This window comes from Lissotriton helveticus, chromosome 8 (assembly GCF_964261635.1).
Source record: "Lissotriton helveticus chromosome 8, aLisHel1.1, whole genome shotgun sequence".
Taxonomy (NCBI): domain Eukaryota; kingdom Metazoa; phylum Chordata; class Amphibia; order Caudata; family Salamandridae; genus Lissotriton; species Lissotriton helveticus.
Genome location: NC_136069.1, coordinates 999,174,739 through 999,196,477, shown reverse-complemented (window position 1 = coordinate 999,196,477; position 21,739 = coordinate 999,174,739).

Below are 21,739 nucleotides of genomic sequence, written 5' to 3'. Positions count from 1 at the left end.
TAAATAAAGGCCACGCCCCTTTTAGACAAGCCACGTCTAAATGAAGGGGTATGGCCCTTATTAAGTGCAAGCGCAGCACGGTGCGCTTGTTAACCCACAAAATAAATATTTGTAAAGAAATAGGTGTCACATTTGAGAGAGTTCCAGCTATTGTCATTTACAATGCTAATAGCTCAAACTCTTCTAAATGTGAGACCTATGGCATTCCAAAGAAGCTGCCGCCATTGTCGGACTGCTTAAAAAGTGAAAGCGCGCATGGCGCGCTGAATGTTGCTACAAAGCAGTTTATGCCCACAGTAAGACAAAGTTCATTAAATAATGCTTACTGACTAAAAAACTAATAATGGGAGGTTACAACTGAAGACAAGGCGGTACTAAGGAGGGACTAACAAGCCGATTACCGAATCAGAAGCCATCATTTAGAAAGGACAAAGACACAAGCCAATGAAAAATATGGGCAGACAACAGGTAACGCATCAAGTGCATACTCTAATACAGAATACCTCACAGAGCATTGCATGTGCTGCCCAGGCTCAACGTAAAAATTAATTACGTTTTTGGAGCCAGTCTGGCACCTGACAATGGTGCACCTACAGAATCTGAGGGAGCTGATCCCATTTAAGAAAGCATTTTGTGTTCAAAGGCACACTGGGTAAGTCAATTACTTATGTGCAACTTTCAGGTAGTTCTACTTTTTAGCCAACATAAATATGCTTTCTGGGGCTAACTTTTCCCCTTTTACGTAAAAGTCAAAACACACAAAGGGCTTAGATGTGTGTGCATATAAGCTTTCAGCAAGAACAGTGCGAGGGTAGTGCTCTAAAATACTGTGCTATATCTTCTGTTCTTATTTCTCTCCGATTTGCAATTACTTTGGTTGATAAGAATGCAGTCACTAAAAGGAAATTAAAAGAAAAAAAGCACACCAGAATTCATCTGAGACAAGTTACTTAACACGCACACAAGTGCCAACGTTTCAAAGACAGCCACTAAAATGCTAGAAGATGGGCCTGCAGTTGTCACAGTATAAAATACTAAACAAGAATTTGTACATACGTTATAAAAGACATGATTCTGAGCTAGACATGGTTTCTTACCTCCTACTTTGAGCTCCTGCAGGTTACCACTTGACTGTGAACAGTGGAAAAAAATCTAGCTTGACACTCTGAACACTGAATAAACCCATATGATGCCAGGAGTTTTTTAATAATCCCCGTTTCATGCAGGGCTCCTGATCTTCTATTGAGGTATCCATTGTGTCCATTGTTGTGGGGTAGGTTAGGATCAAAGATCATCTATCAAGAAACAACAAACGGTGAAACCTATTTGTTTTGAACGACTCCGTATTTAACATGAAAAGGCCATAACATACACTACTAAAATATGTAAGAGGAAATTGTCAAGGTACATTTGCCAATCGCATGAAAGTCAGTTTGGTAATACTTGCATTTCATTAGCCAGACCACTTAACTGGAAATATTGAAATGAACTTTAAAGTGTCAATATTGTTTTCCAGTTGTATTTACATTAAAAAAATAAATACATGTATCGTGCTCTAGTGGTAAATATCACAGATGTTCGTACTTTTAATTATCCCCAATCGATCTGTGTAATTCTTTCCACACCTTAGAGATATTAAGCAATGCTCAATAGGTACAGTAGCTACCCACCACATTTAAATGCCTCTGTTGTGGCTAATTTAGTTTACAGACTAAACTACACCAGAGGGACGTAGTGAGATTCTGAAGCACTACTGTTCAATACATATTGTGGTTCATCTGGTTGGATGAAAGGTTTCATGTAAATCTATTAAAGATATCAATGCTGGCAAAGGAGGTTGTCTACCTCCTACAGATTGGTAGTTTGAGATAGTCTAGCTTTCACGCTGGGCATTATATCTAGCAATTGGCTAAATTATAGCACCTGCGTTACATGAATTAATTGATTTTTAAAAGTGAACAACAGGCACTGTAAATTTGACTCACTAAACCAAAATCCCTGATGCTAATTAGCATAGTTTCCATATTCACACTATTTCCCAAGACGCTGCACTCATACAAGTCTCTAACATGACAGCTCAGATTTAGAGCAATGTATGGCGCACCTGCATGCCATTAGGTGTCCTTACTCGGTGGACGGAGCTATGGAGCAAAGAAGCAGAGCAGCCGGGTTTACGGTATCCACGGAGCTGCTCGACACCGAGCCAAAGCTGGCCCAGGGGCTTCGAGCCAACCGGCAGCCAGCAGCAGGCCAAAGGCTTACTGCCCGTTTCGCAGTGCAGACCACTGTGCATAACCACCTGGTATTTTGCATGCCTGTTCGCTCCCAGGCATGCAGCTGAGCGTACCGATGGGCACGGTCTACACCCAAAGCTCATGCCCGGTCCCGGACAGGGGCGCCTCTGGTTGCCTTGCTCTGCCCACCCCACTTCGGACACTTTGCGTGGCAGCACGACTGGCTCCCCTTAGCAGATGCCAACAGTCTTAAAGTTTAGGGGCCTGTAGCCACAGGATTGTGGCTGCTGTACATGCCACCTATGTGGCATTCCAGATTAATCACTCTCCTTCACGCTGGCCATCACAACACAAGCATTTGCGTGCACACAGACTGGGAGGGAGAGAGGGCCGAGCGAGCCGAGCTGTACGCATGCGCACATCTTCTGTCCTCGCACGCCTGCTGTCTTTTATGCTAATGTCTTCAGCCATACGTGTGCACATGTCCTATATTCTGGGCGAGGGCACATGTCCTGTCCCCCTTCGGCCAAGAAACTGACAACAACAGATCTCACCATGGCGACAGCGCATGCATTGCGTCGCTAGACAAGACCTAAAAAGGAGGGCTTTAGACAAATACAACAGGCTGAGGCCCCACTGGCAGTACAACTGAGGGCCTTGCACAATGCAACAGGCTGAACACCTATTTATTACAATTTAGGATCTTGTACAATTGAGACAGGCCAAACACCTCTTCTAATACAATGGAGGGCCTTAGACAATGGCAGAAAGAATGCCACTATGACAACTGAAGGCCTCCAAATTCAGCCCTGGAACAGAACGCTACTGTGAGTAACAAGCATTGGCATTGCCAATAGGTCTCGCTTGTGAGACCTTATAAGTATTTAGTTTTGCAGCACAATATGATGAGTGGCGTTGTGTGTGTGAGTGGCGTTGCGTGTGTGAGTGGCGTTGCGTGTGTGAGTGGCTTTGCGTGTGTGAGTGGCTTTGCGTGTGTGAGTGGCGTTGCGTGTGTGAGTGGCGTTGCGTGTGTGAGTGGCGTTGCGTGTGTGACTGGGGTTGCGTGGGTGACTGGGGTTGCGTGGGTGAGTGGGGTTGCGTGGGTGAGTGGGGTTACGTGGGTGAGTTGCGTTGCGTGGGTGATTGGCGTTGCGTGTGTGAGTGGCGTTGCGTGTGTGAGTGGCGTTGCGTGTGTGAGTGGCGTTGCATGTGTGAGTGGCGTTGTGTGTGTGAGTGGCGTTGCATGTGTGAGTGGCGTTGCGTGTGTGAGTGGCGTTGCGTGTGTGAGTGGCGTTGCGTGGGTGAGTGGGGTTGCGTGGGTGAGTGGGGTTGCGTGGGTGAGTTGCGTTGCGTGGGTGAGTGGCGTTGCGTGTGTGAGTGGCGTTGCGTGTGTGAAGGGCGTTGCGTGTGTGAGTGGCATTGCGTGTGTGAGTGGCGTTGCGTGTGTGAGTGGCGTTGCATGTGTGAGTGGCGTTGCGTGTGTGAGTGGCGTTGCGTGTGTGAGTGGCGCTGCGTGTGTGAGTGGCGTTGCGTGTGTGAGTGGCGTTGCATGTGTGAGTGGCGTTGCGTGTGTGAGTGGCGTTGCGTGTGTGAGTGGCGTTGCGTGTGTGAGTGGCGTTGCATGTGTGAGTGGCGTTGCGTGTGTGAGTGGCATTGCGTGTGTGAGTGGCGTTGCGTGTGTGAGTGGCGTTGCGTCGATGAGTGGGGTTGCGTGGATGAGTGGGGTTGCGTGGATGAGTTGCGTGTGTGAGTGGCGTTGCGTGTGTGAGTGGCGTTGCATGTGTGAGTGGCGTTGCGTGTGTGAGTGGCGTTGCGTGTGTGAGTGGCGTTGCGTGTGTGAGTGGCGTTGCGTGTGTGAGTGGCGTTGCGTGTGTGAGTGGCGTTGCGTGTGTGAGTGGCGTTGCATGGGTGAGTGGCGTTGCGTGGGTGAGTGGGGTTGCGTGGGTGAGTGGGGTTGCATGGGTGAGTTGCGTTGCGTGGGTGAGTGGCATTGCACGGGTGAGTGGCGTTGCGTGGGTGAGTGGCGTTGCGTGTGTGAGTGGCATTGCGTGTGTGAGTGGCGTTGCGTGTGTGAGTGGCGTTGCGTGTGTGAGTGGCGTTGCGTGTGTGAGTGGCGTTGAGTGGGGTTGCATGGGTGAGTGGGGTTGCGTGGGTGAGTGGGGTTGCGTGGGTGAGTGGGGTTGCGTGGGTGAGTTGCGTTGCATGGGTGAGTGGCGTTGCGTGTGTGAGTGGCGTTGCGTGTGAGTGGCGTTGCGTGTGTGAGTGGCGTTGCATGTGTGAGTGGCGTTGCGTGTGTGAGTGGCGTTGCGTGTGTGAGTGGTGTTGCGTGTGAGTGGCGTTGCGTGTGTGAGTGGCGTTGCGTGTGTGAGTGGCTTTGCGTGTGTGAGTGGCGTTGCGTGTGTGAGTGGCGTTGCATGTGTGAGTGGCGTTGCGTGTGTGAGTGGCGTTGCGTGTGTGAGTGGCGTTGCGTGTGTGAGTGGCGTTGCATGTGTGAGTGGCGTTGCGTCGATGAGTGGGGTTGCGTGGATGAGTGGGGTTGCGTGGATGAGTTGCGTGTGTGAGTGGCGTTGCGTGTGTGAGTGGCGTTGCGTGTGTGAGTGGCGTTGCGTGTGTGAGTGGCGTTGCGTGTGTGAGTGGCGTTGCGTGTGTGAGTGGCATTGTGTGGGTGAGTGGGGTTGCATGGGTGAGTGGGGTTGCGTGGGTGAGTTGCGTTGCGTGGGTGAGTGGCATTGCGTGGGTGAGTGGCGTTGCGTGTGTGAGTGGCGTTGCGTGTGTGAGTGGCGTTGCGTGTGTGAGTGGCGTTGCGTGTGTGAGTGGGGTTGCGTGGGTGAGTTGCGTTGTATGTGTGAGTGGTGTTGCGTGTGTGAGTGGCGTTGCGTGTGAGTGGCGTTGCATGTGTGAGTGGCGTTGCGTGTGTGAGTGGCATTGCGTGTGTGAGTGGCGTTGCGTGTGTGAGTGGCGTTGTGTGTGAGTGGCGTTGCGTGTGTGAGTGGCGTTGCGTGTGTGAGTGGCGTTGTGTGTGTGAGTGGCGTTGCGTGTGTGAGTGGCGTTGCATGTGTGAGTGGCGTTGCGTGTGTGAGTGGCGTTGCGTGTGTGAGTGGCGTTGCGTGTGTGAGTGGCGTTGCGTCGATGAGTGGGGTTGTGTGGATGAGTGGGGTTGCGTGGATGAGTTACGTGTGTGAGTGGCGTTGCGTGTGTGAGTGGCGTTGCGTGTGTGAGTGGTGTTGCGTGTGTGAGTGGCGTTGCGTGTGTGAGTGGCGTTGCGTGTGTGAGTGGCGTTGCGTGTGTGAGTGGCATTGCGTGGGTGAGTGGGTGAGTTGCCTTGCGTGGGTGAGTGGCGTTGGGTGGGTGAGTGGCGTTGCGTGTGTGAGTGGCGTTGCGTGTGTGAGTGGCGTTGCGTGTGTGAGTGGCGTTGCGTGTGTGAGTGGCGTTGCGTGTGTGAGTGGCGTTGCATGGGTGAGTGGGGTTGCGTGGGTGAGTGGGGTTGCGTGGGTGAGTTGCGTTGCGTGGCTGAGTGGCGTTGCATGTGTGAGTGGTGTTGCGTGTGTGAGTGGCATTGCGTGTGTGAGTGGCGTTGTGTGTGTGAGTGGTGTTGCGTGTGTGAGTGGCGTTGCATGTGTGAGTGGCGTTGCGTGTGTGAGTGGCGTTGCATGTGAGTGGCCATGCGTGTGTGAGTGGCCATGCGTGTGTGAGTGGCGTTGCGTGTGTGAGTGGCATTGCGTGTGTGAGTGGCGTTGCGTGTGTGAGTGGCGTTGTGTGTATGAGTGGCGTTGCATGTGTGAGTGGCGTTGCGTGTGTGAGTGGCGTTGCGTGTGTGAGTGGTGTTGCGTGTGAGTGGCGTTGCGTGTGTGAGTGGCGTTGCGTGTGTGAGTGGCGTTGCGTGTGTGAGTGGTGTTGCGTGTGTGAGTGGCGTTGCGTGTGTGAGTGGCGTTGCATGTGTGAGTGGCGTTGCATGTGTGAGTGGCGTTGCATGTGTGAGTGGCGTTGCATGTGTGAGTGGCGTTGCGTGTGTGAGTGGCGTTGAGTGTGTGAGTGGCGTTGCGTGTGTGAGTGGCGTTGCGTTGATGAGTGGGGTTGCGTGGATGAGTGGTGTTGCGTGTGTGAGTGGCGTTGAGTGGGGTTGCGTGGGTGAGTGGGGTTGCGTGGGTGAGTGGGGTTGCGTGGGTGAGTGGGGTTGCGTGGGTGAGTTGCGTTGCATGGGTGAGTGGCGTTGCGTGTGTGAGTGGCGTTGCGTGTGAGTGGCGTTGCGTGTGTGAGTGGCGTTGCGTGTGTGAGTGGCGTTGCGTGTGTGAGTGGCGTTGCGTGTGTGAGTGGTGTTGCGTGTGAGTGGCGTTGCGTGTGTGAGTGGCGTTGTGTGTGTGAGTGGCGTTGCATGTGTGAGTGGCGTTGCGTGTGTGAGTGGCGTTGCATGTGTGAGTGGCGTTGCGTGTGTGAGTGGCGTTGCGTGTGTGAGTGGCGTTGCGTGTGTGAGTGGCGTTGCGTGGGTGAGTGGGGTTGCGTGGGTGAGTGGGGTTGCGTGGGTGAGTTGCGTTGCGTGGGTGAGTGGCGTTGCGTGTGTGAGTGGCGTTGCGTGTGTGAAGGGCGTTGCGTGTGTGAGTGGCATTGCGTGTGTGAGTGGCGTTGCGTGTGTGAGTGGCGTTGCGTGTGTGAGTGGCGTTGCGTGTGTGAGTGGCGTTGCGTGTGTGAGTGGCGCTGCGTGTGTGAGTGGCGTTGCGTGGGTGAGTGGGGTTGCGTGGGTGAGTGGGGTTACGTGGGTGAGTTGCGTTGCGTGGGTGATTGGCGTTGCGTGTGTGAGTGGCGTTGCGTGTGTGAGTGGCGTTGCGTGTGTGAGTGGCGTTGCATGTGTGAGTGGCGTTGTGTGTGTGAGTGGCGTTGCATGTGTGAGTGGCGTTGCGTGTGTGAGTGGCGTTGCGTGTGTGAGTGGCGTTGCGTGGGTGAGTGGGGTTGCGTGGGTGAGTGGGGTTGCGTGGGTGAGTGGCGTTGCGTGTGTGAGTGGCGTTGCGTGTGCGAAGGGCGTTGCGTGTGTGAGTGGCATTGCGTGTGTGAGTGGCGTTGCGTGTGTGAGTGGCGTTGCGTGTGTGAGTGGCGTTGCGTTTTTTAGTGGCGTTGCGTGTGTGAGTGGCGCTGCGTGTGTGAGTGGCGTTGCGTGTGTGAGTGGCGTTGCATGTGTGAGTGGCGTTGCGTGTGTGAGTGGCGTGCGTGTGTGAGTGGCGTTGCGTGTGTGAGTGGCGTTGCATGTGTGAGTGGCGTTGCGTGTGTGAGTGGCATTGCGTGTGTGAGTGGCGTTGCGTGTGTGAGTGGCGTTGCGTTGCGTGGATGAGTGGGGTTGCGTGGATGAGTGGGGTTGCGTGGATGAGTTGCGTGTGTGAGTGGCGTTGCGTGTGTGAGTGGCGTTGCGTGTGTGAGTGGCGTTGCATGTGTGAGTGGCGTTGCGTGTGTGAGTGGCGTTGCGTGTGTGAGTGGCGTTGCGTGTGTGAGTGGCGTTGCGTGTGTGAGTGGCGTTGCGTGTGTGAGTGGTGTTGCGTGTGTGAGTGGCGTTGCATGGCGTTGCGTGTGTGAGTGGCTTTGCGTGTGTGAGTGGCGTTGCGTGTGTGAGTGGCGTGGCGTGTGTGAGTGGCATTGCGTGTGTGAGTGGCGTTGCGTGTGTGAGTGGCGTTGCGTGTGAGTGGCGTTGCATGTGAGTGGCGTTGCGTGTGTGAGTGGCGTTGCGTGTGTGAGTGGCGTTGCGTGTGTGAGTGGTGTTGCGTGTGTGAGTGGCATTGCGTTTGTGAGTGGCGTTGCATGTGTGAGTGGCATTGCGTGTGCGAGTGGCGTTGCGTGTGTGAGTGGCGTTGCATGTGTGAGTGGCATTCCATGTGTGAGTGGCGTTGCGTGTGTGAGTGGCGTTGCTTGTGTGAGTGGCGTTGCGTGTGTGAGTGGCGTTGCGTCGATGAGTGGGGTTGCGTGGATGAGTGGGGTTGCGTGGATGAGTTGCGTGTGTGAGTGGCGTTGCGTGTGTGAGTGGCGTTGCGTGTGTGAGTGGCGTTGCGTGTGTGAGTGGCATTGCGTGTGTGAGTGGCGTTGCGTGTGTGAGTGGCGTTGCGTCGATGAGTGGGGTTGCGTCGATGAGTGGGGTTGCATGGATGAGTTGCGTTGCGTGTGTGAGTGGCGTTGCTGTGTGTGAATTGCTGGTTGGGGGAGTGGGGGGGTGGGCGGGGGAGCAGCAGGCAGATGCGAGTGGAGTGCGCGCTGGAGAGGGAGGGGGTGGGAGGACTAGGCAGCGGGAGAGAGGGAGAAAGGAGCGCGAGGGAGGCGTTTTTAGATACATGAAGCCAAAATTACAAGTGAGCATGTTACAAAAGCAAACGTTACGTTACATGAGACAATAGTGACAGTTGTGCAAGTATCAAGAGCAACAAAATACAAGAGGTAGCAAACGATATGCAATAGCATATCTGAGGGAACACGGCCTGGAGGTAGCAAACGATCCGTTCTTAGAGGAAACAAGCTTCTCGGCATTGCTGGTTGGGGGAGTGGGGGGGGTGGGCGGGGGAGCAGCAGGCAGATGCGAGTGGAACGCGCGCTGGAGAGGGAGGGGGTGGGAGGACTAGGCAGCGGGAGAGAGGGAGAAAGGAGCGCGAGGGAGGCGTTTTTAGATACATGAAGCCAAAATTACAAGTGAGCATGTTACAAAAGCAAATGTTACGTTACATGAGACAATAGTGACAGTTGTGCAAGTATCAAGAGCAACAAAATACAAGAGGTAGCAAACGATATGCAATAGCATATCTGAGGGAACACGGCCTGGGGGAAGCTGGCTGGGGAGGGGGGAGGAAAAATGAAAGGAAGGCTGTGTTTGCGGGGAGAGAGAGGGGAGGTGCTGGTGTGGGAAGGGGGAGGTGCTGGTGTGGGAGAAGTGCTGCTACGGCATGGCTGTGTTTGCGGGGAGAGAGAGGGGAGGTGCTGGTGTGGGAGGGGGGAGTTGCTGGTGTGGGAGGAGTGCTGCTAGGGGAGGAGAAGCCCTGGCCGTGAATGCTCGTGCATGTTCACGTGAACTGCAAGAAAACGCCGGGCTGAAACCCCTTAGTTTGAAGAGGATTTTGCCGACATGAATTCGATCCTATCCATTCCTGCGGAATGGGACAGGCTCGACCTAAAAATACGTTCTTTGTGAGCAGAGAGCAGTACAGTTATGAAGGAGTACGTACATCTTCAGGCAAAGGAATATTTGGGACCCCGCATATTTTAAGGGGAAAGGTTATTTTGTGTTAGATGAGCAGAGGTGAGAGCGCCTTGTGATGCATTTACCATGTGATTTGCTTACATCCGGCTTACTGTGAGCGATGTCACTGCCATGGAATGTAAACAAGCCGGCTGACACCAACACATCCAAACAGATGTGAAGAGTTAATTTCTTGGGCCAGCATCTCACTTACACATATTTACGGAAAATCGGACTCCCCAATTGAGTGACTTTATTAGAGAGTATATAAAAAGTTGACACTGGGTCTCTGGGAAGAGCCCTGGGTGTGACAGACAGGTCATTGTGTAAGATACCAAAAGAATCATATCTGGCCGAATCTTTTGGCGCAGATGCATCATTCACGCTGATAGCAAGGCTTGTGAAGCCTTTCCAAAGAGATGAAAGCTAACACATAAGGCACCAAATTATTTCAAAGACAAACTGCTCCCACCAATGTGAAAAAGTGACATGTCAAATCTTACATGAGCATCTTATCGGGTGGCCATAGGAGGCAGCCAGAGCCCCTAGCCTGCCTCTGGATAACTCTGGCACTGCTCTCAGAGTTCATGCATGCAGTGGCAGAAACAGATAAGTTGCTGTAGGAGCCATGTACGGCTGTGGTTACACTTCTCATCTCTCCTTAATAACCCCTTAGCAGCAAGCAGCAGAATGTTGATGGGCTGAGAGTCAGAGAAGAAGAGAACTCTGATATCAGCAGGAGTAGGAGCAAAGCTGTTTTTCTATGGAAGGCTGGCGTCCGCCCTACAAGTAATCCCATTTGCCTTTATTCAGTTACATTAGTCACGAGCACACATAAGATTCCGAACAGTAGTAGAATCCATCATCCCCTTCTAAACTGAGTGAACTTCACCAACGCACAGTAAATAAAGGTCCGGCTGTCCCCCTTAGGCTATCTTCTAGCTGTTAACTCTTGTAAAAACGCAGACAGGAGGAAACTGATTACAAACACATGGTGGCCATCACATACACATTGTTAGCTGTTGCCTAGAAAGAAGAAACGCAAAATATCATAGGACAGTTTGATGGCCAACAAATCAGCGAGAGGGGGGCTTGGGGGGGGCTTCCGACCGCAGGAAGGTCCCCCCCGGGAGATTTGGGAGGGCCCTGGGGGGGGTGTTTTTGAGCAGAACTTTCTGGAAGGTATTTTGGGCTCCTTCCTAGTAGGTTTTGTATGCCCAACCTTATATAGCCCCTTGTTCCCGCCTCCCAGCCACCATTTTAGGTTTGGTGACCTGGTGGCTGGGAGGTTAGCTAGGAATTTTTGTGTAGGCATTACTTCATACTTTTAGCGCTAGTTTTATTAGCTTTAAGGTGTTATTTACATTGATATTCACTATTGTTATGGAGGACCATCGGGTGCTGGAGGCTCTACGTCTTTTATCGGAGGCGGGCAGAATGGACCTGGTGATAGGAGGGGGGCCGTCCCATCCTTCTCGCCAGGCCTCTGCTGGCGTGGCTGCAGCGGTGGCAGCTTGTTCTTCGCCTAAGAAGCGTCGTGCGCAAGGGGTAAATGAGCGGGGCCGCTCCCGTACTCGGAAGTCGGCCTCGTCTGTCAAAACGCATGTGGGGGGTGACGCTTCTGGTGCTTTGCGCGAACCTCCACACTCAAGAGCGGAGGTCGCAGTAGTGTCGCCGACAGCCGGGTGCCCGTCTGAAGGCACTCGTTTCCTTGTGCACCCAAGCGGTTTCGAGGCTTCCCCTGTGGCTGCTGCGGGTCACGGAGGTCGTAAGAAGAGCGGGAAGCGCTCCGCTTCCCTGTCTGCGCTTGAGCGACGGGAAGGGTCAGGTGCCAGTGCTATGCAGCGTGGGTCTCGTAGAGGCTCAATTTCTTTTGGTGAGAGGTGAGGTGGCTGAGAAACGGTCGGGGAGGTACATTCCCTTTCAGCGGAGGCTCTCCATCAAATGCATTCTGAGCAGCAGGTTGGGGGTGTGTTATCTGAAGGTATTTTAGACGCAGGAGGTTTTGGTGAGGCTGAACATTTTGGTCAATCTGCATATGTTGGTACTGATATGGCAGCAGGGGAGGGTGCATATGGAGGGGCAAGTTTTGTGAATAGCCCTCTATTGTTCTCTGGTCCACCTTCTGAGCATGGGGAGGTTTTGTCTTTGGTAGGGAGCTCTAGGGGAGAAGGGGAGTGGGCTCAAGTGGGTGCCAGTACTGGGGTTGTTTTTGATGTGGAGGTTGCGCAGTCAGGGGCTGGGGGGTCAGTTGTAGGTCTGCCCACGGAGGCTGGTTTTCATGGATTGGACGTTGGTGTGGAAAATTTTGTACCTTGTACTTTTCCACGGTATGGTAGTGTTTTGGGGCAAGCAGGAGGTTTTGAGGTTCGGCAGCCTGGTTGGGAGCGTTTTGGGAGTGTGTGTATGGATCACGGTGCGGTTCAGCGGAGGGGTGAGGAGCACGGTGTGTCTGAAGGTTTTGTGGGTAGGGGTTCTTCTTCGGCGGTGGCAGCAGCAGAATTATTTTGGAGCGATGAGGAAGATGTGGTGGGTGATTCTCCTGTGAGAGGGGTGCCTTTGAGGAGTACAGATAGGTTTTTGTCTTTGGATAGGTTACAAAGGGGGTCAGTTGGTTCAGTTGTTTTGCAGCGGCCAGGGCCTGTGTCAGGTGTTTTTATTGGGGATCCCAGCACACCGGTCCAAACTTTTTCTTTTCAGGGGGTGGATCGATGCGGCGGTCCGGACTCGGTAGGGCGTGGTTCAGCCCATTTTCGCCGAGGTGAAGTGAGGAGAGAGCCTAGCGCGCCGTTTTCCGTATCGCCGAGGGAGCCCGTCGCGGTCGGCGAACGAAGGTCTGGCGCGACCTCGCTGGCCCCAACGAATAGCAGGTCTAGGTGCTCTACCTTACCGTCGGCTATGGAGCTACAGAGTCAGCGCATGGGGAGGTACAGGCGTGTACAGTCTGCCCCCCTCCAGGAGGACTTTCTACTCACTTTAAATCTAACATTACTGATGACGGGTTGGGTAAGACCCGAGGTGTTGCCTTTCAGGCTCCTATGTTGCCAGAAGTGGAGCCGGTATTGTTGGACTAAGATGAGGATAGTCCTGAAGAGGGTGAATTGCGAGCTGGTGAGGGGGGAGCCCTCTCATGTGTCACATAGTGTTTTGCAGGTTTCCACAGTAGCACGGCCATCAAGGGAGAGATGAGAGCGCGGCCCATCGGTCAGGGCTCCTCGAGGAAGGAATAGGTTGGTTGTTTCAGCGCCACGGGCGGAGTCAGCGAGGGCGCCTTCTTTGGAGTCAGGTGAGAACCCAGTTACACAGGCCAAACCTAAAATGGTGTCTGTGGGTACAGCGATGGAAGGGGTTGGCGGGGTGGTTGAAGGGAGATTACTAAAAGGAAAATACATTAAAGACACAGGTGTAGGCACGGATGATGGCATTGAGGCAGCAGGAGGTAAGGTTGAAAGGGGTACAAACACTGAGGCTGCTGGGAGTGTTAAGGAGCCACTTGCCAGTAAAGAGTTGAAAGTTAAAAAACTTCCGTATATGGGAGTCATTAAACCTTTGGGAGCTCATTTAATGTTGTCAACAAAGGAGCGCATTTGGAAGGGTGAATATGTGGAAATTTTGAAGCTCCTCCACCGTGAGGTCCGGTCCAAGGAAGGTTCTAAGGAAGAGGAGTATGAACTAGCGAAGCGCCCTAAAGTTCCATTGACTATAGAGAATTGGACGGCGGCGTTTCTAATATATGCAAGTGTTTACTGCGAGAAATTTCCAGAGTGCAGCGTTTCGATATTCAAATATATGGATGTGATAAGAAAAGCGCAGCTTACTGGAGGTGGGTATGCATGGGCCCAATATGATGAGGAATTTAGGGCCAGGATGGCATGGGATCCGGAGGCTAAGTGGGGGGAGTTAGATACGGATTTGTGGCAGCATACGTTGGGGGCAGCTGCAGGAGGTAAAACCATATTTATAGTCAGTGGTTTACCTTTAATTTATCGGCCCTTTCCGGCTAAGGCCACCTGGGGTGGGGTGGGGAGCAGTTCAGCTACACAATCAGGAAATAGAACTTGCTGGGACTTCAATAAGGGGTTGTGCATTAGGGAATACTGCAAATTTAGACATGAATGCTCAGGCTGTGGTAGGCCCCACCCCCTTGTTAAATGTTGTGGGCCCAAACTTCCAGGTAATCAACAGGGGAACCAGACAGGTGCAGGTGCTTCAGGGCATTCACAGCAGTTGCAAGGGGGTCGGGGAGGTAGAAGTGCGCAGGGTTCTGGGCCAAAGGGCTCATACGCCAGTTAAGCTGCAGCAATTACAATGGGTTTTACAGGATTATGAGGACACTGGAGTTAAGCGGAAGCTGTTGGAAGGTTTTCAATTTGGTTTTCATCTGGGTTATCGGGGCCAAGGCAGAGGCGTTGGGCGGACAATTTGAAATCAGCCTCTGAGCATAGTGCAGTAGTGCGGGAAAAGCTGAACAAAGAAGTGCGTGAAGGTCGGATGGCAGTCCCTTTTGATGACTGGCCGATCCACAACTTAATAATTTCACCTGTTGGCTTAGTGCCCAAGGAAGAGCAAGGGCAGTTCAGACTTATTCAGCATTTGTCATGGCCGGAGGGGTCCTCTGCGAATGATTTAATCGATGAGGAGGCCGCTTAGGTTTCATATTCCTCTGTTGACGTGGCCATGTCACTAGTAGTGAACGCGGGCGCAACTGCAGAGATGGCTAAGTGTGATATTAAGTCTGCATTTCGGTTGCTTCCAGTCCATCCAGAGGACTGCGGTCTTCAGGGCATCCATTTTGAGAACAAATGGTACGGGTACAAAGCATTTCCGATGGGTTGCTCCATGTCATGTGCTCTTTTCGAATGCTTCAGTACTTTTTTGCAGTGGCATTTTACACACCAGTCAGGTCATACGCTTGTGACGCACTACTTAGATGATTTCTTTTTTGTTGGTTCCCCGGGCTCCGCGGAGTGCCAGACAGCTCTGGACACTTTTCATGGGCTCATGGAGGAGCTGGGTGTGCCTTTAGCTTCAGAGAAAACGATGGGCCCTGCTACAGTCCTTTCATTTCTGGGCATTGAAATTGATTCAGTGGCAATGCGGGCTCGTTTGCCAGCTGACAAAAAAGTAAAGATGCTGGAACTGTTGGGACTTACGTTATCAAAACAGAAAGTGAAGGTGAAGGAGATTCAAGTGTTATTGGGACATCTCAATTTTGCATGCAGAGTAGTGAGAGCAGGGAGGACTTTTTGTCGACGATTGGGCAGGGCTCTGGCTGGTCAGCATTTGCCTCACCAACGTGTACGCTTATCAGCAGGTGTCAAAGAGGATTTGCGAATGTGGTAATTTTTCCTCAAATCATTCAATGGTGTGCCACTGGTCAGAGATGTGGATTTTCAATGGGACGTGCAAATGTTCTCGGATGCTGCGGGCAGCGAGGGCTTTGGTTTGTATTGGAATGGGAGATGGTGTGCAGAAAAATGGCCAGAAGAATGGTTGAATGGTGGAAGGAGCATCACATTTCTTGAGCTTTTTCCGTTGCTGATGGCATTGACACTTTGGGGGGAGGAGCTGGCGCATAAAAAAGTTCTATTTCGTGTTGATAACATGGCTGTGGTGGAGATTGTTAATCGTCAGTCAGCCAGGGATGAGCAGATATTGAAACTACTGAGAGTTTTTGTACTTGGCTGTTTGAAACATGACATTACTTTTCGAGCCTTGCACATACCCAGTGTGGACAATGACATAGCGGATGCTTTGTCTCATTCACAGTGGGGGAGATTCTGTGGACTAGCCAGGGAGGCGGACAGATCACCGACCCCAATGCCAATACATCTGTGGCACGTAGGCAACGTCGGGTATTACAGCTGGTGGTAGGTTCTTTGTCTGTGTCCACGCGTGCTGCGTATACTCTTGCATGCAAAGAGTTTTTGGAATCAGGCGCATGCAGGCGAGAGGAGGATTGGAGTCATTCCGAGGATGTTATTCAGTTCATCTTGGACCTTATGGATAAAGGTTTGTCTAGAGTGACTATTGCAGGGAAGTTGGCAGGCATTTCCTTCATGGGTAAGCTCTTTTGGGGTTACTCTCCTTCGGTTGGTGAGATTGGTAGGAGAATGCTTGAGGGTTGGGCCAGGGAGCGGGGAGGTACAAAAATGCTTAGAGCCCCCTTATCTTGGCAGACACTGGCTAGGCTTTTAGAGATTCTGCCTTCTGTTTGCAGTGATGATTTTGAGGCTTGTTTGTTTGCCATGTTGATGGCTTTCATGTTTTTTGGGGCCTTTCGAGTTTCAGAATTGTTGGGTTCTAACTCTAAGGGAGGGGTTTACTGGCGGGACGTTTTCTGCTTGGAGGAAGGTGTGCATGTGTGGCTTGCTAGCTCTAAGACTGATCAGAAGAAGGTGGGAAAAGGGGTATGGTTGGAGGCTCGTTCACCGAAGGTTACGTGTCCATTGCAGTTGGCTCTCCGTTGGCGCACGCTTTCCTCGACTCTTGATGGTGACCTTGTTTTTCAGCACATTAATAAGGCGCCTGTTACGGCTTATCAATTGCGCATGGTTTTGCGTAAAGCTTTGCAAAAGATTGGCTTGGATGGGGATCAATATGGAACGCATTCTTTTAGGATTGGTGCTGCGACAGAAGCGTACAATAGAGGGTGGTCTCAAAGGGACATCATGCGGTTGGGGCGCTTGTCTTCTAAGTGCTTTAAACGATATGTGCGGGGCAACGCGGGGGAGGCGCATGTGTCATCCTCTTTGCCTTGAGTTTTCATTGTTTTTTCTTTTACAGGTTCAGTGGCTGGGCCCTGCTCTCGAGTGGTTACGGTTTGGATTGTGGGGCATTTGTTCATCAAATGGGCATGGGTGCAAGCGGCTCAAAGTTATTTTGGTGAAATGCTTGGTTTCAATGCTAAAATGTTTGACATTATTTGGAAATGAAAAGGGGGAATGGTTTGGAGGGAACTTGTTCCATGTCTCAATAAAGGAGTGGTTGGGTTTTGCTGCCCGGATATGTTACTCATTCATTTGGGTGAGAATGATCTTTGTGCAACCAAAGGGGTGGTCTTGTTGCGGGCGATCAAGAGGGATTTAGCTGTCATTAAGGAGCGTTGGTCTGGTTGTCAGGTTCTATGGACCGAATTGGTTCCGCATAGGATTTGGAGAGGAGCGGTGAATCCTAGAGCGATTGACCGGGCTAGGAAGAAGGTTAACGCTGAAGTTTCCAGATTTTGCCGTCAATTGGGTTTTGGAAGAGTGTCTCATAGAGAGATACGCTTTGAGTCTGTGGAATTTTTCAGGGATGACGGAGTCCATTTATCTAGAGTAGGAATGGACCTATATTTGTTGGAATTGAGGGAAGTTTTGGCTAGAGCTTTGAACGTGCAGCGGTGAATGATTTTCGTGCCCCACCTTTTTTTCCTTCCTTTTTTACTACTTGGGGGGCAGAAAGAAGGGGGTAGTTTTTGCTCCCCCCCCCACCTTCCTGGGTGGCGGGGTCTAGTTGTTTCGGGGCAGTTTGTGGCAGACTTTTGTTTATTAATGGTCAGGTTGGGTTATCGGCAGGGAAAGGATAAGTTGGTCATTGGTTGTTTGATTACACGTTTTGGGGGGTTTGACAGAGGTGACGGGGCAGGCATTTGAGCTGGTTATCGGAGGGCCTGGTATTTATAAGTTATGGGGTTGATATGATGATGTAATGTTTTATAATGATGACGTAATGTTTTATAATGTTGTTGTAATGTTTTGAAATGTTGTATTGTATGGGTGGGGGAGGGGCCATCAAAATTTTAGGGGAGGGGGTGAGGGGCGGGGTTAAGGTTATTTATTTATTTAGTGAGGTTTAGTTTTGGAAGGCTTTTGCCAAGGTTAATTTAATTGTGATGTGCACCTGTTCCAAATAAATCGGCCTTTTCCACATTCAAGTCTCATTGGTCTGCTTTAACCCCACCCTCACCCTCCCTTCCAAGCGGGGCTTGGGGGGGCTGCCGACCGCAAGGAGGTCCCTCCCCCGGGCGATTTGGGAGGGCCCTGGGGGGGTGTTTTTGAGCAGAACTTTCTGGAAGGTATTTTGGGCTCCTTCCTAGTAGGTTTTTGTAGACCAACCTTTAATAGCCCCTTGTTCCCGCCTCCCAGCCACCATTTTAGGTTTGGTGACCTGGTGGCTGGTTTAGTTTTGGAAGGCTTTTGCCAAGGTTAATTTAATTGTGATGCGCACCTGTTCCAAATAAATCGGCCTTTTCCACATTCAAGTCTCATTGGTCTGCTTTAACCCCGCCCTCACCCTCCCTTCCAAGCGGGGCTTGGGGGGGCTACCGACCGCAAGGAGGTCCCTCCCCCGGGCGATTTGGGAGGGCCCTGGGGGGGTGTTTTTGAGCAGAACTTTCTGGAAGGTATTTTGGGCTCCTTCCTAGTAGGTTTTTGTAGACCAACCTTTAATAGCCCCTTGTTCCCGCCTCCCAGCCACCATTTTAGGTTTGGTGACCTGGTGGCTGGGAGGTTAGCTAGGAATTTTTGTCCCTCCTATCCAATTTTTTATCATTAGCTTAGTTTCTGTTTTTCGCCCCCTTTAGATTATCGTTGCCATTTAGTTGTTTCTCCTTTTTTCCTTCTTCTTTGGTTTTCGTTTGGTTGGTTTTTGTTTGGAGCAGTGGTGCAGGGGGTTTTTCGGTTGTAATTTGTCGCTTGGAGCAGGTGCAGTGCGTGGTCTAGTTGTTTCGGGGCAGTTTGTGGCAGAATTTTGTTGATTAATGGTCAGGTTGGGTTATCGGCAGGGAAAGGATAAGTTGGTCATTGGTTGTTTGATTACACGTTTTGGGGGGTTTGACAGAGGTGACGGGGCAGGCATGTGAGCTGGTTATCGGAGGGCCTGGTATTTATAAGTTATGGGGTTGATATGATGATGTAATGTTTTATAGTGATGACGTAATGTTTTATAATGTTTTTGTAATGTTTTGAAATGTTGTATTGTATGGGTGGGGGAGGGGCCATAACAAATTTAGGGGAGGGGTGGGGGGGGCGGGGTTAAGGGTATTTATTTATTTTGTGAGGTTTAGTTTTGGAAGGCTTTTGCCGAGGTTAATTTAATTGTGATGCGCACCTGTTCCAAATAAAGCGGCCTTTTCCACATTCAAGTCTCATTGGTCTGCTTTAACCCCCCCCACCCTCCCTCCCAATCAGCTTGCCAGAGACGTCACTCCGAAACAACCCATTCAAAAGTAGTAATATTAGTGGCCATCTTAGTGTAGTATACTTTCTAAAACCCTACATGCCCCACGCAGTAGCAGGAACAGAAGAGGAATTAAAATACCCTTAAACTTTTAGAAAAAACTTACTTTCCCATCGCCGGTGTCCCTTTTTTTTGCAGTTATGTGCCAGTTATACCTTCACAGTAGAAACAGAAGTGAATGCCTTATTTGGCCCCAGGGGGACTACCAAGTACGTGTTGATTGGGAAGCACTGGAGCCTGTGCCTGATTGTACCCCGGGGGGACTGCTGAGTTCGCGCTCCATCGGAGCAAGAATGCATTTTGAAGCATGCACAAAATTTCAATCAGAACGAAGTCCAGCCCTTTAATTATTAAAATGCCACCATAGTAAAAAAAGATCTTTTCAAGCCATGAGAATTAAATAAACCCACGAGAGTCAGTACACAATTACTGTGTCCGCAAGTGGCTGTTGAAAAACAAGGGGCGGGGTTAGCATTGCAGTCTGGGAGGCGCATACAGCAGCGAGCATGAGCAGTGCTCATGAGGAGTACTCCTAAAGAAGAAAAAAAAAGCAGCAGCAACAGGCGGAAAAGCACACACGGCTAGAAAGCTACAATTTAAAAATAAAAGAGTTCTCTTCAAACAACAGAAAAGCACTGCAAGCGTAACCAGACTGTACTTGGCTGGTGCTCTTCTGTAGAAAAAGGGAAGTGATGTCTGGCTCTGTGTACCCGTTAGGAGCCAGCAAAGAAGAGGGATATTGGACTGCACCAATGGTAAGTAGCAGGCAGCAACAGGCAGGAGCTAAGTCACATTTACTGAATACAATAGGTCTTGCAGACTGCGCATGCGTGCTGATGCTCTACCTAAAAAGGGAGCTAATATCACTCACAGGAGGATGGGCTGTGCAAGGAGATGTAACGTGGGCCCATGGAAGTCTGGATGGTTATGGAAAGGGTCAGAGAGTGAACAAACACATGAACGTTGTCATATTAATTTGTGGTGGCAGGGGCTCAATGAGCAAGTATTCGTTTATGTTACAGGCAACCACTCCAAGATGCTATGGTTAGCGGTGTCAGAAATAGCTGGCAGTTTTAAATGTATCCGTGTTTCAACATCAAATTCCATTAAGGTCTGTGGTGTTCGCCAATGCTCCTGACTCTCACCCTACCCTTTTATCAGATACATTGTGCCATTGGGTACAGTCATTCATAAAATGAGCAATCATTCTAGAACTACAGAAACTGTACCCGGATTGTGAATGTTAGGATGTTTTGTTGTATCAATTTGGTGATCTTTATGTATACCTCTCTGATAATAGATATTGGATAAAACAACATTTTCTCCAGTTACAAAGTCAAGCAACTGAAATTCTAGGGACATTGGACCCTTTCCTAATATCTCGCCACTGCTAGATCTGTGCTGCAACCGCTCACCAATGCAGGAACGCTTGGAGTCCCTGTGGATGGTATTCTGACCACGAACTTGAAAGTTAACAGAGTATCTCTCCATTTAAAAAGATTATCCATCTAGTACGAATAAGGTTCAGAAGGACAGCGATAGTAGCACTAGACAACTCCAGACTTGATTACACTAACTCACTAGAAATAGACTATAATACATAGATGCCCCACCAACTGTGGGAAACTCAAAATGGAATAAGATATTTTCCAAACATATGGCAACACAGCTCCAGAAAATATTAGAAAAAGTAATTCATACAGATCATCAGGTATTCCTCATAAACTTCTCGCATGGTTATAATGCTACTGCTTTCTTATCATTCATTGATGCACTGGCGGCCTTCTCACGTCCACTCATAGCCACACTGGTGGTCGTAGACTAGGACTTCTATCTAATTCAATGGGATTATCTTTGGTGAATGTTCCCTTATATGCTGATTACCCCGGATAAAACTTGGGACTTGGTTCAAGCTAATTAACCTGCTAAGTGGGCTGAAATAAAAATGGAAATCTTGACCAGAAAGAATGAATTTTCCTGCTTATCACTAGTTGGGAAAATTACATTAAAAAGACTGCACTACAAAAGTACCCTGAATTTAGAAAAAAATGGTTTACATGCAAGAGGAAGCTGGTCCGTTGTCTGAGGTTCCGTGAATTCCGAATCCGTTTCATAAAGGTCGTCGTATCGTGACGATTTTGGTAGCAACAGACCGAAAATGACGAGTATGGTATGTACGAGTATTTTCGTCACGATCGAACAATGAATTCACTATGGAATTAGAGATACCATTCCGTACCATTGGGTTCCATTTTGTGTACGGTAGCCATTTTGTGGTTGCCCTCACATAGGCCGATGACTACGGCCGTACAAGTCCTTGGGACGCGTTCACCTTTAGCTGACTCTTGTGTGACCTGGGCAAGCTGACTCCGTTGCCCGAAGCTAAACTTGTCGAGCCAGTTCCTTGTTCGGCAGCTGGTCAAGATACAGATCAAAGAGCAGGACATTGCTGAGTTTATGGTACATGCGCACACCCTACCTATCTTGTTTCTCATCTGTTTTTGTTCCTTCTTTATGACCTATTTACGATGGGGATGTGCCCGTTTTTATTATGGGTCCGATCGACCTGTCTGATGAAAAATGTTACGTGTAACCAATGATTTATGGTGGGCTTGACAACTGAAATGTGGGTTTGTTATGCAATGCTTTTTGTCGTGTACACATGGGATTGGTCAACTGTAAATAAGGAATGTTTGCCTGAAGCCTAATATTTGGTATAAAAAGGGGATGACTAGCTTTGTAAAGTTGAGCAGTCTCCTACGAATATACGTCATTGTACTTCGTGGACCTCTGGTACTGGTTGCAGCCAATAAATTTGATCTTTGACGTCACCAAGAAGTACCCAGTGTCTCTGTACTCTAAGACAGGTGGACCCGGAGACTAGGGCGTTTCCCCTGGCGCCGCTGGGTTCTAAAAACCCGGTTCTTCATTTGGCACCCAACATGGGGCGACTTCAGAGGTACCGGTCCAAGCCTGAGGATCGTGAGGAGCTTCGTGTGAAAATTCTGGAGGAAGGCCTGCCACTTCATCGACCCCTGTATGTCGTCGTGGTCCGAAAGCCTTTGCTGCGAGGTTCCCCGCT